Here is a 16,820-nt window from a genome sequence, read left to right on the forward strand (position 1 = left end):
GGAACCCAAAACCTCCTGTGAACCTGGCCTACACTGGAACCGCGGCAGCGAGTGCAAGTCTTGGCCAGGACTCATCCACCCGTGAGGGTTGTGCGTGCGACCAAGCAACGGCTCCTCGGCGGTCCTGCAGCTGCCCCCAGACGGCACACAAGCAGCGGCTCCAGCGCAGCCTTCCTACAGTCCCGCAGCAACCCCGACGACGGGCCTCCACAGGCGGGAGAGCGAGAAGAGACATTGCCCCACCAACAGGGTACCGATCACAGCCAAGCGTTCCACAGGGACAATCGGTCCAGCAACACCTCCGTGAACTCTCACATTAGACCCCGTCCATGATCATGACGCAGCCCACCAAAAGAACTCGTAGATCTCACCACAGACCATCACCGACGTCAGCCAAGAGGAAGCCATGCCAGACCCGTCATTGTCAGCGAACGGACGGTAGACAGCGGACGTCTCCAAGCCAGCGGTCGTGCCCTGAGCGCCTCAGGTTAAACTACGAGTGCCCGCGGAGAAGGTTCTGTTGCAAGCCAAGGCCACCGGCCAACGTCTGATGTCGCCCTGCCACCTGACTCGAGAAGCTGATGGACCCTGTGGTATTTCATCAACTGTGTTTTTCCCCGCAGGTTGGACTTGACTCTTTGTTTTGTCCTTCAATAAAGTTGGGGAGGAATGTAGTGTCCTGCGAGACACGTTCTAGTGTCTCGAGAGGAAGCTGTAAGCCCAGCCACTCCCTCGAGGGCTGGACACACTGCACCCCACACCCATCCATCACGGGTGCCACGAGTGACGTGGCCCCGTCAATAAAAGAGCCCGGGTGCACGTGCTCGTGGCCAGTTTACTATACCATAGACCCTGGTGTCCGTCTCTCTCATTAGCACAATGTGGGCCTGAGGCCCGACTTTACAAACAGTATCCCTGGTTTTATCTTCAACTCGTTAATCCAGTCATGTAGTGGTTATTGGTGGAAACTCCCTTGCAATAACAGTGCCAATAACACCTTTCTTCTATTTTGGATTGTTAACAGCAGTAAGATCTGTGTAGGCCACCTTCTTTCTAAAAATGTAAAAGCGAATGTCTATAAAATGTGTTCATTTTCACCTTGTAAAACGTATTCCATTAAGTCGAGTTTCGAATACACAAACTACTAACAGCCCTGCTAATCCATGTAAAGACCAAATACATTAATTGGCACAAAACTTAAAGGGAAAGCAGTGCTCGCAGGTGGGGCCCACTGGCACTCATTTTTTGGGAGGAGCACTTTGTTTTCCTCATTATATTTTCATTATATTTAAACCAAATCAAAAAGGAGAAAAACACAAAAGGGGTGGAGAAGGAGAAAGATGGAAAACTAATGACAAATGGAGGAAGCAGAGAAGAAAAAGGGCATGCAAGAATAAGATTAAATGAAAGGGAGTGTTTGATGGTACATTAAGGAGTCATGACATGGAATTAAGACTAGGCATCTTTGGTATTCGGCACCACGACGTTTGATAGCATCGGCCACTGGTTTCTGAGAGCGCACATTTGGGCACTTATTGTTTAAAAAAATTTGAAGGGAGGGAAGGTACAAAACAACCACCTCAGACCCCATCTTAAGAAGTCAGCGTTCGTTTGCACGTCACTCCACATAACTCTTAAGCTCTGAAGTAACCAAAAGCGAATAGCAGCGTTCTACAAAACTCAGAAATAAAGAATTGCAACAAATATTCCTTTTCTGCATGGTCACCTCTGAATTTTTACCTTTTTTCTGGACCCTATTTTTCTAGCTTTAGAACTGTATGCCCGGTGTCACTGCTAAACAATGTAACCTCGAAATGATGTGCTCTACATTGGAACTCTCTATTTGGCTTATGTAACCGCTCTATAAGTCATTGTAAATGGTACCTCATGTGCACCTATGTCATAAAAAGTTAAATATTATATGTGGGCAGCAGTCTATATTTACATCACCTACATATACGACAAAAATCTGACTGTCAGGAGCACCACCATGATCTGATTAGGCTTTAGTTTAAATGTGCCATAGCGATACTTGACAGGACAAAATGCCTTTGCTATGTAGAAAAAAACAATTTTTATATAGTCATGTCAACCCTAAAAGTGTGCTATGTAAGCCCACAGGGCAGGGTGCTAATATATAAACATAGAACTCACTACATATTGGTGTTAGTGTGCCCTCACGGTGAAATATAACCCAAAAGCTTTTTCACTGGTGACAGCTGGGTCCTGCCATTTTGAAATAGGAGTAATTTTACAGTAAGGCAAAAAGAAAGTGCTGGAAAAGGAGGTGAAGGGACTGCAAGAAAATGATTAGGATTAGGAGGTAGAATTCCTACAATCATTAGCTAGAGCACAGACTAAATCTGGCACCTTCACCACCACCACCACCTCCTCAGAATGTCCCTGGGCCAGCAAAGCCTCCATCTAAAGAAGACCTATCTGGAAGAAGACTTCTGAATTCTGAATCTGGCTAGAACAAGAGGACTCACACAAGGATGCAAAGATCCCCGAATCCTGCTGGCACCCAGAGACCGGAACTGCTCTCCAATGGTCAAGTGGTTGGCCTTCTGTTTATTTGCTTCAGGGATGCAAAACTCAGAAGAAGTCTTGACTCCAAGAGGACCCAGCTGACTAAACAGGACAAGGCCCTGCAGGCAACCAGGCTGGAGAGAGACCTGGTGCCCAAAAGCCTGCCCTGAGGAGTTAGGGGCCATAGTACTGACCTGATTTTTTTTCCTACCTCCTGATGGTAAAACCTTTGACCAGAACCAACCGCTTGGGATATTCGACCCCAGCTCTATTGCAGTCAGCCAGAAATTGAACACAAGTCACAATCTACTGCAAACTGTTGTTTTCCATAGTGCTGGACTTACTTTTTCTGGCTGATATTTGCCTTAAATCTTTAAAAAGCCATATCTCTCATTCCCATTAACCTATTTTGATAATCTTGGTTCTTTTTTCTTATTCATTTGTTCTCCGTGTTTCTAAATTTGGTTTGAAAATGTTATTGTGTTGAGTTCTTTACTTTAAAATGGTTGGTACTGCTTAAATTTAGCGCATACTTCTCTGAGGATTGCCTGCTACCTGTGCCAGGGGTTGAGCAGAGGTTTTCACATAACCATATTTTGAGGGAAACATCGTTTACATCGCGGTGATTACACCGCAATGCATTTAGAACGCTGCCATTACAACGCAAGCGTTACATCGACTTGCACTGGAGGGCGCTATAACCTAAGGAATAGTAAGATTTACTATTCCAACACTTTCCCTACTGTACGCAGACTGGTGTTGGAATAGTAAATCTTACTACTCCTAAGTCCAGCGCCCTTCAGCGCAAGTCGTTGTAACGACTTGCGTTGTAAAAACTGCGATGTTACATACCGCGATCATTTTGATCGCGTTGTAGCATCACATATTCATATTTTGACATAACCAGAGTGGGTTTATTGAGTTAGTAGAGGTACCCACCCCCTGCCACATTAATAAGACCATTTCTGACATACAAAATTTTCTAATACTAAAAGTATTTAAACCAGGAAGTTGTAGAGTTTAACTTTGATGGCTACTGGCAGGATGAAATCACATATAGTATCTCCCTCAACACATAATATCCTTTTGCACTTTGCAGGTTACCGGTACACAATAGAAGTGTCAGTACACTTCTTCCATGAATTCAGGTTGGATACAAGATTACGCATTAACTGGGACAAATCAGTCTTTCCCAGTACAACATTGGTACATCAGGCCCATGATGTAGTTAAATGTCCTGACCTTTGATATAAAGCATAGATGTGTTTAGGAAGCAGATGCAGGTTTGAGACAAGAACTTGGCGTCACTGCTTTGTAAAATAAAAGATGATGTCCTGCAAAAAGAGTTCACCTTTCACTTGTGGAGTGAGCTTCTTAACAAGGTACTTGTACGTCCTGCAGAGCAGTCCAAATGAATAGCTTTGGCAATAGATTAAGAAAGTTGATACAACACTTCAAGAACTGATGAAGGATGGCAAAATGCCGGGGATTTCTCCAGCTCCCTGTTTTGAATGAATGAACGAATGAATGAAATGAGATTTATAGAGCGCATTTCTACCCTAAGGCTTCGTAGCGATTAGGACCGGACAGACAGTAAGCGTGGCAAGTTAATGGGTGGTAGTGAAGAGGTGAGTTTTAAGGAGTCTACGGAAGGTTTGAAGGTTGGATTTCCTACGAAGAGTGGGGGTAGAGAGTTCCAGAGAATGGAGGCATTCCAAGAAAAGGAACGTCCGCCCCATCTGGATCTCCGAACTTTCCTCGTAGTGGCGAGGAAGGCAGCGCTAGAGCGAAGACTCCTAGAAGGTTGGTAAAGGGTGACCAGAAGATGGGTAATGGCTGGTCCAGTTTTCCAAATGGCTCTGTGGGCCAGGCACATGGCCTTAAATCGAATTCTGGACTGAATTGGCAACCAATGAAGTTCTCTCAGTGCGGGTCTCGCTGATTGTCTCCGTGGGATCTCAAGGAGTAGGCGAGCCACACAGTTCTGAATTACTTGCAGTTTTTGGATGGTGGCCTGAGGGTCGCCCAAATACAGGGCGTTCCCATAGTCCAAGCGGGATAGGATAAGGGCTTGCACCATGATCCTCCGCGCCTGAAAGGGAAGTAAAGTGAGGATTTTCCTTAACATCCTCATCAGACCAAAGCAGGTAGCGGAGAGCATAGTGGCTTGATGATTAAAATAAAGGGAACCGTCGAGCCATATACCTAAGCTCTTGATCTGGTGCTTTGGGGTAGGCATAGTGCCAAGACAGGTCGGCCAGAAGAAGGCAGAGGAGGGTGAAGGACACTTGCCTAGAAACGTTAGTTCTGTCTTGTCCCCATTTAACTTAAGGTGAGATAGAGCCATCCATTCGGCTACCGCCTCTATGCAAGTGCCCAGAGCGCACGAGGACCCCTCGGGGTGGTTTAATGCCACCACCAGTTAGGTGTCATCCGCGTTGGTAATGATTTTTATGCCGAATGGAAGCACTATCTCAGCCAAAAGCGCCATATAGGTGTTAAAAAGCGTGGGGCTCAGGGAGGAGCCCTGAGGAACCCCACAGCTGAGAGGCCATCGAGCTGAGGTGGCAGAAACCTGGAAAAATCGGTCCTTCAGAAAGGACTGAAGCCAGGTGAGAGCCAGATCCGTCACACCGAGACTTTCTAATCGTTCAAGCAGGATGTTGTGATCCACAGTGTCAAAAGCGGCACTGAGGTCTAGCAAAATAATTGCTGCTGAGCCGCCCTGATCTAAAAGTCTCCTTGCTTCCTCTGTCACTGCCAAAAGGGCCGTCTCTGTCCCAAGCTTGGGAAGGAATCCTGTCTGGGAGTCGTGGAGTAGATTGTTGGACTCTAAGTAGTGGACTAAAGTGGAATTTATGTGTCTCTCAACCAGCTTGCTCAGCCAGGGAAGGATCCGTGGGCGAACTTGAGGTTACTCTGAAGATAAGTGTGCTCAGCAAACCCTCATCAAGCAGGGGGAAGCAGTGTGGATCAGAATGGAAACTTTCGGTGCGAGAGGTTACAGACTCACTCTGGCCAGGAAGGAAGGAAGGATTGAGATATCAGCTGAATTTTTTGATGGAAGTATTCCGCCAGATTGTTACAGCGAGCTTGTAAATCCTCTAGGTTGGAGGGTTTTGCGGTATGGAAATAAGAGATTTGGCAATCCTGAATATCTCCTTAGGAGAGTTGGCGGCTGCACTAATCCTATTCTCATAAAATGCGGATTGCGCAATTTTAATTTCGGCCTTATTGTTTCCAATTGCCTCTCTATAAACATTTTTCCTCTCGTCTGCTAAATTCTGTCTCCAACTCCTTTCAAGATTCCTACAAGTTTGCCTGAGTTCTCTTAATTTGAGGGAAAACCATGCTATCGGTTTTTGTTTAGATTACTTGTGGTAAAGTTTCTTTGGAAGTAGTGAACCTAATGACTTTTGTATTCAGGAGTTAAAATTACTGTTAGCCTTTTCAGGGTCTAGATCAACGATGGGGGTAGTGGCGGCTAACATTGTAGACCACTGACTGATGGGGAGATTTGACCATTTCCTTTCCAACAGAGGAGCAGCACTCTGTCGGGAAGAAGGGACTGTAGTTTCCTATACCAGGGGAACTAATAAATGATCAGTCCACGGGAGAAGAAAGGGGGTGCCTACTGACAGTCTCTGAACGTTACTGAGCACAGAGTCAAGGAGATGACCCTTAATGTGCGTGGGGACAAAGCCCTTCTGCACAATTTGGAGAGCTGAGAGGCTGGTTAGTAGGTCTGTGGCCAGATGGTTAGAGGAGTCATCCAAGTGGATGTTAAGATCCCCTAGTTCTGTGAAATTGGCTGGGATTAGTGCTGATTCGGCAACAAAGGTCGGGAGTATACTAAGGAATTTTCCTATGGGTCCTGGGGGCCGATAAAGTAGCAGACCAGAAAAGGTTCTAGTTGATGAAAATTCTAAAGAAATACTCATGCTTTCACAGTCAGATAGCTCCTCAGTAGAAGACCGGCAACAGAAGTTGTCTTTAAAAATTATGGCTAGACCGCCACCTCTTCCCGTCTTGCGATCCACTCTATGAATTAGATACCCCGATTGCAAGATCTGAGTAATAGCTGGATCCGCTTCTTCCTGTAACCAAGTCTCAGTCAGGAATAAAGCATCAGGTTTTGATTGACTTCTTAATTTGTTACCTAGTTACCATATGTTAGGCACTAATACTGATCATCCAATACAGTGGTGATGTTACGTAGCCGGGCAGGAAGTATTGCTTACCTCTTGGTGTGGTTCATGCATGGATGGGTAAGCGGTACTCTGAATCACTTCACACTAGGTTTTTTTCAGCGAAGGAAAGAATAACAGTCATCATCGAATGTCAAAGCTGTCTGAACTCAGACTGCGTGCTTGTGGAGGACATGTTGTGTAGCTGACCATGAACTATAATTCCCAGCCAGCCACAAACTCTTGCATATTGTAGACAGACAGGTGCATTATGTGCTATAACCAGGGCCATTTGGATTATTCCTTTCTGCAACCACAGCATTTCCTCATATGGACGTCCTACAATTGCCACACAATCCATCAAAAGTTACTAAAAGGCTACCACACGAGTTGCTGCTTAGGGGCAGGCCTTTTGTCGCATAGTTACTGATTACTATATTTAGGTGTTAAACTGATATTAATGAAGTGAAACCTTTGCCCATGCAGGGCTAATGTGTAAACATTAAACAATACTTAAGTAATGCTACTTCCAACTGTGCTGCATTATGCCTTACATTATGCCTTTTCTTGCGACATAATTTAGTCAACTTTGCAGTTTGGTCCTTCACTACCGCATAAATCCAGGCACCATAGGTGTAGCTGAACTTGTGGTTTACAGCATCGTCAGGAAGGCAATTGTGATACAATGTTGATGGAGCCTACACCTCACTTTCTGGATCTAGGGTTTCCTATGCCAATGATTGCTTGCATTGGCATTAAACCCAAAAATGTTCACAAATGTGCCACGTTGCATGCACATGTATACATTACTATGGATGCACAGGTATGGGCAACCTTCTTGGAAGGGTTTCCATTAAAGAAAACCACTTCCAAGATTGCCACCAATGTGTACACATGTGTTTTGACGCATGCCTGCATATAAAGCCATTCCAAAATGACCGCTAAAGAACACAAAGGCATGCGCTTGTACCATGATGCATGATTGCATGTTTCATGACACTCTTATTGCCATCATGCCATTTTTTATGTACTATTCCAACATGACTCAGAGCAATTTTTAGAGCAGAAAAAGTAGAACATTATGTGCACAGGAGCACAGAAAAAGTTAGCAAGTAGCCTCGTAGTACTCTGCAACTAAAGGGCCCTGGTAGAAAGAAAACATTTACATTTAAAACGAGGCGCGGAATGGGGAGCACAACCAGAGATCACTGGGAGGCAACAGTTGATTGCTGGAGGAAAAGCGTGTGGCGTGTGCTGGATAGTCAAAAGACAAACAGAGTAAAAACAACGGGCTGTGGAGGTAAGAAAGCACAAAGAGAGAGCGGCAGGACAAGAAAGTCAGAATAAAAAGTGTTCATGGGAGACACTAAGGAAAGGCCTGCACTCCCATGCAGTGGTGAAAGGGAAAACTAGTCACCTCAAGTCAGAAGTGCAACGATACATCTCATTCAATCAGAACATTATACAGCCAAAGTTCTCAAGGGGTAAGAGGGGGCAAAACACAAGAACAGTGAGGAAAGACACCGAATAAAGAGTAAAGACCAGGGCAAGACAACAAAGCCATGACATTGTGAGCAAGGGGCTGACTCAAAGCCCACTCTTAGGATATGTTATGTACTGGAATTGGTAGGTCTATAACAGACAGCTAAATCTGTCTATCTGTGGAAAAATCTAAAAATGGTCACAAATGGTAACTTCAAATTTGAGGAAAACAAAGATTTGTTTCAGATCTCATGACCGAATTTATGCACATAGAGGACAGCACTTTCATGGTTTGAGACTTTTTAAGTGCTGAAGACCTACATCATTGATGGGCACTAGTTGCTGGACAACTCTCAAGTGGAGCACAGGGTGCTTGTTGATGAACTAACGGTAGGTGTAATCTCCACAATTTTTAAGAAACTCATGTACAATGTACTGCAAGTGTTGGATAAACTCAACACAAAATTATGATTACTGCTTCAGAACGTTTGAAGATGAATGGGTGGAGGCCCTGTCACAGCCCTGCCAGTCTGCCAGGTGTCTATTCAAGCTAGTTTGAGACTGGTGCAGCATAAGAACCACCCCAGGGCACACTTTACACAATTCAGACTCTGAAACATGGGGGTTGGTATAGGACCCAAGAGGGGTAGGTGGGATACTTTATTAATACTAACTGGGGCTTCAGTGAGATCAAGATCTTTTGGGACATGATGGACTCCGAGCTCACTGCTGTTCTGGGCTAAGAGGTCATTTTGACTGCTTGCCGGTGATGGCAGGGCAGGGCAGGGTGACTTGAATTTACCCAGACATAAGCGGACCCTATAAGCCTTGGGATTGAGATTGGCGAGGCATGGCAATACCAGGAAACAGTGAAGACATAAAACGGCAGACATAGAATCACAGGGCCCATAACTGGATTGGTGCGTGTTCACTGAGAAAGTTGATTAAGCACGCCCTATGTGTTGGAAGAAATCTATTAAAATAAGAAGGATGAGGTAAGACAGCCTCGACCCAGGATGAGAACGTGTATAGAATTCCATATCCTTTCTGAGCCAATCACTGTCTCATCACACATATGACCCCTGAAACATTATATCGGTTCACGTACTAATGACTACAGATCCTCTGCATAGGACATACTGCTCTCCACTGAAAAATTCGTTGCTGGCCGATTTTATGATTTTATTGTTTAATATCTCCTAATATTGACTATGTCTGCTGTTAGTGTAAAGAAAATTATAAAAATTGTTTAAGTCAAAATTAGTGACTGACTAAAGATTATGATTGTCTAACTAATGGTCAAATATGTTGAATGCCACTAACAGGGTGATAAGGATGAAAATCACAAGTTACTCACTATAGTGGCACATTGGCCTAAACAAAAGTGCTCCATTATTTGATGCAGAAATATAGTTCCAAGCAACTACCAATAACACGGGAGACGGATTCCCACATCATTGAGGTTACACACCTCAAAATGCAGAATAGAGTGATAATACTATTGGTACAAGCTGCAAATCTCAAACTTTTGCAGTATTTCTATACACAAATTCAACCAAATTAGTGAAAGGAAAATATGCGATAAGTACACACTAATTCGAAATACTAATTCAGATGCAAAATTTGTTTACACCTAAATCGGGATTACTAGGGCACTCAGAATGAGGCTTTTGGTCTTTTAATCCCATATATCCCAACAGCCAGGATTCCCTTTTTAACAATGGTATTGCCATCACAACAGGAATTACTATTGTGAGTAATGTGCGCCTACGCATCATCCCAGTTTGTCTTCTGTAGATTTATATTAGGATCCAAATGCATTGTTATAGTGACCAAAGCTGATGTTATGTCTCAAAAGTCGACCCAAAAACATTTCAAACATGTTCTGCCTAAACCGAGTTGGTCCTGGAGCTGCCGACACTTAATATTTATTGCAGCAGTGGAAAGATGCACTGCGACGAATATTGATAAAGGATACCTCTCTCGAATTGGTCACAACTGGTTAAGGGCTTTCTAAACGGGCATAAAGAATGAGATCAAGAAACGCTGGGAATAAAAAAGGAGAATCAATGGTGGTATGGCTTGAATGAAAAAACAAAGGTTAAAAACTTAAAGTTTGAAAACCCAAATGTTTCAAAGGTATATTTTGAAGCAAAAGAAGGTAGTTCTAAAAAAAAAAAAAGTGTATGAAAATATTAAAATACATTTAAATTGGGTTAATATTAGGCAAAGGATTGAGGTAGATTTCTACGCAAAGAGAGTGTTATTGTTAAGGATAGTAGGTGGGCGAAAGAGTTGGTTAGGGCTAGTTTTATGGTTAGAGATGTGGTAGGTGATGTGGTTAAATAAGGTTTACACCAACCCAGAACCATATGTCATGGGCGAGGATAGAGCCACAATAATCTTGCTGGAGGACAGAATACTGCTGACCAGAATATCCAAAAACGATTGTGTTGGGATTCCTGTCGGAGTACTTTGGAAGGGTGTCAAGTAACAGGCCGCAGCACTTTGGGGCATTCTATAGTGACTGGCCAGGAGAACACCAGAATTGTCCCTTCTAGAGCATTGCAGCTTTTGTACTCTGAGGCTCAAAGCGACCGGGTAGGCAAGGAAAGGATATCACATAAGGCTGGAGCCATCAAGAATAAAGATTGAAAGTAGCTTCTTCTAAGGCTTGCAAAGTTATGAGACTATGTTAGAACCCTGATGGGGTAATACCAATGATGCAACCTAAAATTAAGAGCTCGTGCTCAAACAGACATGTAGTGGGAGCAGTTCCTAAAGTTAACGCAGGGTGTATTAGAGACACGGGTAGTACTGTGAGGAGAATAAAGTGAAAGACAGGAGTAAAGGTTACTCCTTTTTTGGAAAAGAAGACCCTCACACACCCAACAAGCGGGTGTCTTGCTTCATCACCGGGTCTTTGCTCCTTATCGGGCCGGCAGGTGCAATGCCCGATCAGGCACCCATTGGGGCCTTCCTATCGGAGATCTTTATTTCCAACGCTGATGAGTGAGGTGTGTGTGGGGAAGAGAGGTTAACAGTGAGTGTAGGTGCAAGTCAGGTGAAAAAAAGTGTACTAAAACAGGGGTAGGTGATCCACTTCAAACAATTTTAATAAAGCATGGTCACCATCCTGATTAAAAATAATCCGCACATTTCTCGCCGTAAGGTGTGTGAGTAAATATGCTGAAGGAATTAAGGGGTCAACATGTTTCTTGCCTTGTGATGTATTAAAATGGCAATTCTTCAGGACCAGGAAAAAGATACGGCTACCTACACCTATTTGGTGGTGTCCACTCCCTCTAAGACGTATATTGGGTGGACACACATACAGCAACCTAAAATTGTGTGGTACCGTGGGTCAAAAACACAACCTGCGAAAAAAGAAAAATACAAGTGAAAGCATAACAATAATACAGTACAATCCACGGTATCAGGTTAATTTCCAGGCAATTGGTAATATCAAGGTGAAACCGTGACATGCATGGAAATGAGCAATGTTTGTAGGACTTGCTAGGGGATTGAAGCAGCACAGATTTGATAAACTAATTCTGGGACTAGTTCAAGAATTGTAGGGTTAAGGATCAAGAATAGATATCAAAACTCACCCTGATAGGTTGTGCTGGGATGCAGGCCAGGGTGAGAAGAGCACTAAATTTTAGTGTCCTGCAATAAGGAGAGATAAATAATATGAGGTATAACCCTAGTGGAGAACACAGACAACACACAAGAACACCTAGAGGGAACCAGTGCCTCCATTGTGTGAACTTTAAGGTGAGTAAAGCTGCCCACGGAGCGATCAAGCGCTAAGCCTCTTAGGAGGCCAAGGACACTAAAGTGACTCAAGGGTAAAGCACCTTGCGCTCTGTAACACGCCCGTATCTTAGAACGGCAAGTAGTATATTTTAAGCATGAGCACTAAACTGTACTGGACCAAGACAAACAAAGAAAAGAACGGAGTGATAGTGTCTTAGCCATTGGTCGTTATGTACTCAGGTGACCACTCGCCTAGATGTCCACTTGGTGCGTGCAAGGGCAACTTCTGTTTGTCAGTATCACGAGAGCTGCAGTCAACAAAGCCTATGGTAGGCGATTTTTGCGCGTGGCACACACAATGAACTGCTGTTGGTAGGCGTGCACAGGAACAGAATACCATGCGACGCAATGATCGTTATGTACTGGGGTGGCCGTTAGCCTGGATGTCAACCTGGTGCGTACAAGGGACACCTCTAACTGTCAATATATCGAGCGCTGCAGGCAAAACAGTCTGTGATAGGCGATTTGTGCGCAATGCATACAAAGTGAGCTACTATTGGTAAGCGTGCACACGAATAAAATGCAATGCGAAGTACCACGTCCGATCGTCGGTAAAAAATACAAATCTGTACTTACGATTCCGCCAATATGGGAACGTCGTATACCTAGAACCTCACCAGCCTCTGTAGTCTGGTGCTCACTAATCCGGGCAGTTCCTTGTTATGGGCGCCACACTGGCGTGGCGCGCGGGTACGTAAGGGGCGGGGACATCTGGAGGAGCCAAGCGTGCTCCTGCGGTCGAAACTAGACCGCTAACCTAGACGATGTCTTAAGGTGCGCATGCGTGGTTATGATTGCAACGAGTGCGCGGGGAGACATAACGCTCGAGTGAACGGAGCGGGAGCAAGGCACCTAATTGGATGTGTAACCGCAGTATTCCCAAAAGGGGGGGGGAAGGGGGGAAAACGGGAGAACACTGGTTTGAAAGGTGGCGATCAGATCAATGTGAAGCACTCAGACTGGAACATCGCATGTTAAGTATCATTATGAACTGGCACCGTAGAGTGTGGATCGACCTGAAACAGAAGGCTATTTCACAGTATGGTGCTGCTATGTTCCATAAGGAGGGAGTACATATAATTCACTCATGAAAAATTCAGGTGAGCATGCTCCATGGAATGTCCTCATTTAGGCCAGTGGTGTCTGCAGTCAATCTCAGTACCCACCGCTGTTCGAGTCTAAAGAGGGCTTTTTTAGACATGTGTGGGTGAGATTCTAAGACAACCCATTGAAACGAGTTCGGGGCATGCTGCTCAAGGTGATAGTGGGATGTCATTTTGGTATTGGTTCTAGCACACCTGAAACTACTTTTGTGTTCCAACATGCGGGTTTTAACTGTACGAGTGGTCATACCTATATAAGGTAGGCCACATGGACATGTCATCATGTAGATGCATTTTGATGAATTGCAATTGGTGTGTTTACAGATATTCCAAGTCAACCCGTTAGGAAATACCAATGTTTTACTCACGCGTGTCTGGGGACACATAGAACACGACCCACAGGGATAATGGCCCTTAACTGGAGGAAGATCCCACAACATTCTTTGAGACCTAGTGGTGGATTTCTTCGGTCTGGTGAGTATGAGTAAATCCTTCAGGTTGCTAGTGCGTTTAAATGCGAACCTGGGAGTCGCTACATCCAAGTCTCCAGTGTTCAGGATCCCCCAGTGTTTTTTGATGATGGATCTGATCCTATTAGAATCAGGGTTAAAGGTGGTCACACACGTGATGGATTGATCAGGTTCTTTGATGTTAATGTCTAGCAAGCTCTCTCTGTTGTTGTTTCTTGCTCGTTTGCGAGCCCGTGACACTACTTGTTTAGGATATTCCCGCTTGACCAGATCATTCAAGAGGGTCGCGGACTCTTTCTGGTAGTCTGTCACAGAACTACAGTTCCTTCTGATGCGCAAAAATTGCCCAAAGGGGAGATTTTCCTTCAATGACTTGGGATGGTAACTGCTGAATAGAAGGAGGCTATTCCTGTCAGTTGGTTTTCGGAATAGACTTGTGGTGATCTTATTTCCTTCAAGTCGGACAAGGAGATCAAGGAAGGGGACTGCAGTGTCAGAGATCGTGTGGGTAAACCTCAAGTAGGGGTTTAAGGTATTAATCCACGTACAGAATTCTGTACATTTCGTGTAGTCTCCTCTCCAAAGGACCAAAATGTCATCAATAAACCTTTTCCAGAGCAGTACATTCGCCGAGTAGGGATTGGAAGAATGATGGATTTCCCTGGCTTCAAAAGCCGACATGTACATACATGCTAGGCTCGGAGCGAATGTACTGCCCATAGAAGTCCCTTGGGTTTGATGGTACAGTTGGGTATAGTACTCAAAAAAAATTTGAGTAAGGGCCAGACTGGCACATTCCATTATGAATGGTACAGGTGTAGTGAAAGAATGCTCACTGTTCTGCAGAGCATCTTCAATGACCTGGAGCGTAGCTTGTTGGGGTATATTAGTATATAACGCCTCAACATCAAGGGTGAGCAACAGGTCTATCTCCTGTGGGTGTTGAATACCCTCAAGGAGGCGAAGAACATCAGTGGTGTCTCGGATGTACGAGGGAGTAGTTGTAACCAGGGGTTGGATAAAATGGTCAACAAATTGCGATAGTGGTTCCAGAATGGATCCTATGCCTGACACAATGGGCCGGCCAGGTACTGGAGTAGTCCCTTTGTGGATTTTGGGGAGGCAATAGAAGAAGGGGATCACTGGTTCTTTTGCTATAAGGAAAGCTGCTTCTTTCTTAGAGATCCACCCTTCTAATTCCGCTGTAGAGACCATGGAACCTATAGTCCTGGACAACTGTGGGGTAGGATCTTCCTTGATAGGAGTGTAGTATCTTGTGTTGTTAAGTTGTCTACGGCATTCAGTGTCGTAGTCAACTGAGGACAAGATAACGGTTGCACCGCCCTTATCTGCTTGTTTGATTACAATCGTATCGTCATTAGCCAGATCTCTTATAGACAATGACTCGCGGGTAGACAAATTATAGAAGGGCGTTCGACTGGCATCCAAATTGAGATCCTTTAACACTGCCTTTTCGAAAGTCAACACTTCCGGTGGGACCATATTTCTGGTAGGCGTGAAGGTCGATGGTCTATGTAGCCCTGAGTCATCATTGGTAGGCGGTGGACGATCTTGAAAGAACGCCTGTAGCCTGATCTTACGAAATAGTTGCTGGACCTCACACGTGTCACGGAATCTGTCTATTTTAGGTGTGGGGACATAGCCCAACCCTTTCTGGAGTACTCTTTCTTCCACAGGAGTGAGGACCCTCGGGGAAAGATTGATCATCAATCTCTCTTGTCCCTGGTTTGACTCCTGGTTTCCACTGCCCTGGGGGGTTGTTCCTGCCATTGCACTCTTTTTTGTTGTCGTCCTCTTCTGCGCCCTCTTCCTCTGCCCCAGCCTCTGTCTAAAAAAGGTTGTTCAAACCTAGGTGGGAAGAAGGGCGGGGGAGGGCCTTGATGGTACATCGGGTATTGCCAAAAGGGGGGACCCTGATATGGTGGCATGTTGTATGCCGGATGGCCTGATGGCTGGAAAGGTCTCGTTTTCCTGTTGTTACTGTTCCAACTCCCTGTGCTGGATTCACTGTTGGTTGAGGAACTCCGTCTAGAAGGTCCTGAACTCTCATCTGACGAGTAACTGGTTACTGTCGAAGTGTAATCTGCTTTGAGATAGGGATATACCTTTTCTGTTGAAAACTTCTTTATATCCTTCTGAAGTTTAGATATTTTTTGCTTCATAAGGTACTCCCTATTCTCGGCAAGTTCAGCGTTGATTTCTGCTAATTTAGTCTTATAAGCAGTAGTTTGGATTATGACTTTGATCGCACCCTCCGCTGTTTGGATCTTGATTAACAAAGTATCAGCTATTCTTTTTGCGGTGTTGATAATCAAGATGAGCCAGTCCCTGGTGCATTTTCATGCTACCAGGGACCACTCTTTTTTGAATAGCGCATCCTCTAAGAAGAGGCGAGGAAAGTTGTTCACAATCAACCCATTGGGAGCTATATTCGCTCTTAGATATTCAGTCATCATGGCACCATGGAGTGTAACTTTGAGCCACTCATGTTTGAGGTTGGATAATGACGTCCAGTCTTCTGTATGACTCCCAGAGGCAGAGCTGCCATCAGGGGCCAGTAATGATGGTGTTCTAAGAATTTCTGCAGCTGCTTCATCATCAAAGCTAAGTCCTTGAAAGTCCTCCATAAAAATTTTTTATTTATAGGTCCACAAGGGACCAGTGATTCTAAAACGTAGAAATGGTCAATTCTGAACGTAATCTACTGATGAATGGTCCAAGGGGACAATATCGAACCACTTGGTATCCTGAACGTCCCACGGGGATCACCCGTACAAATAATCTCAAACAAATAGAGGGAAAGGGGGGGCTTTTAATAATAATCAATCTTATTATTATCAGAGGTCCAGCATACATGCCCATCAACAAGTGAAAACAAAGGGTATGCAGTTCCTAAAGTTAACGCAGGGTGTATTAGAGACACGGGTAGTACTGTGAGGAGAATAAAGTGAAAGACAGGAGTAAAGGTTACTCCTTTTTTGGAAAAGAAGACCCTCACACACCCAACAAGCGGGTGTCTTGCTTCATCACCGGGTCTTTGCTCCTTATCGGGCCGGCAGGTGCAATGCCCGATCAGGCACCCATTGGGGCCTTCCTATCGGAGATCTTTATTTCCAACGCCAATGAGTGAGGTGTGTGTGGGGAAGAGAAGTTAATAGTGAGTATAGGTGCAAGTCAGGTGAAAAAAAGTGTACTAAAACAGGGGTAGG

At 44.7% G+C, this 16,820-nt stretch overlaps 1 protein-coding gene across 2 annotated transcripts in view; it reads right to left on the reverse strand.

Annotated features, from left to right (window-relative positions):
• The window catches only part of THAP5 (THAP domain containing 5), a 173,244-nt gene that overhangs the window by 111,574 nt on the left and 44,850 nt on the right, over nt 1–16,820 (reverse strand). The window contains exon 2 of one of the 2 annotated variants that reach the window (XM_085653109.1): nt 11,810–11,867. The exons of the other annotated variant lie outside the window; for it this stretch is intronic. The gene's annotated coding sequence lies outside the window, so the exon portion shown is untranslated. The remainder of the gene's footprint in view (nt 1–11,809; nt 11,868–16,820) is intronic. 2 annotated transcript variants of the gene reach the window in all.

The sequence above is a fragment of the Triturus cristatus genome, chromosome 4_1 (assembly GCF_964204655.1).
Source record: "Triturus cristatus chromosome 4_1, aTriCri1.1, whole genome shotgun sequence".
Lineage (NCBI taxonomy): Eukaryota > Metazoa > Chordata > Amphibia > Caudata > Salamandridae > Triturus > Triturus cristatus.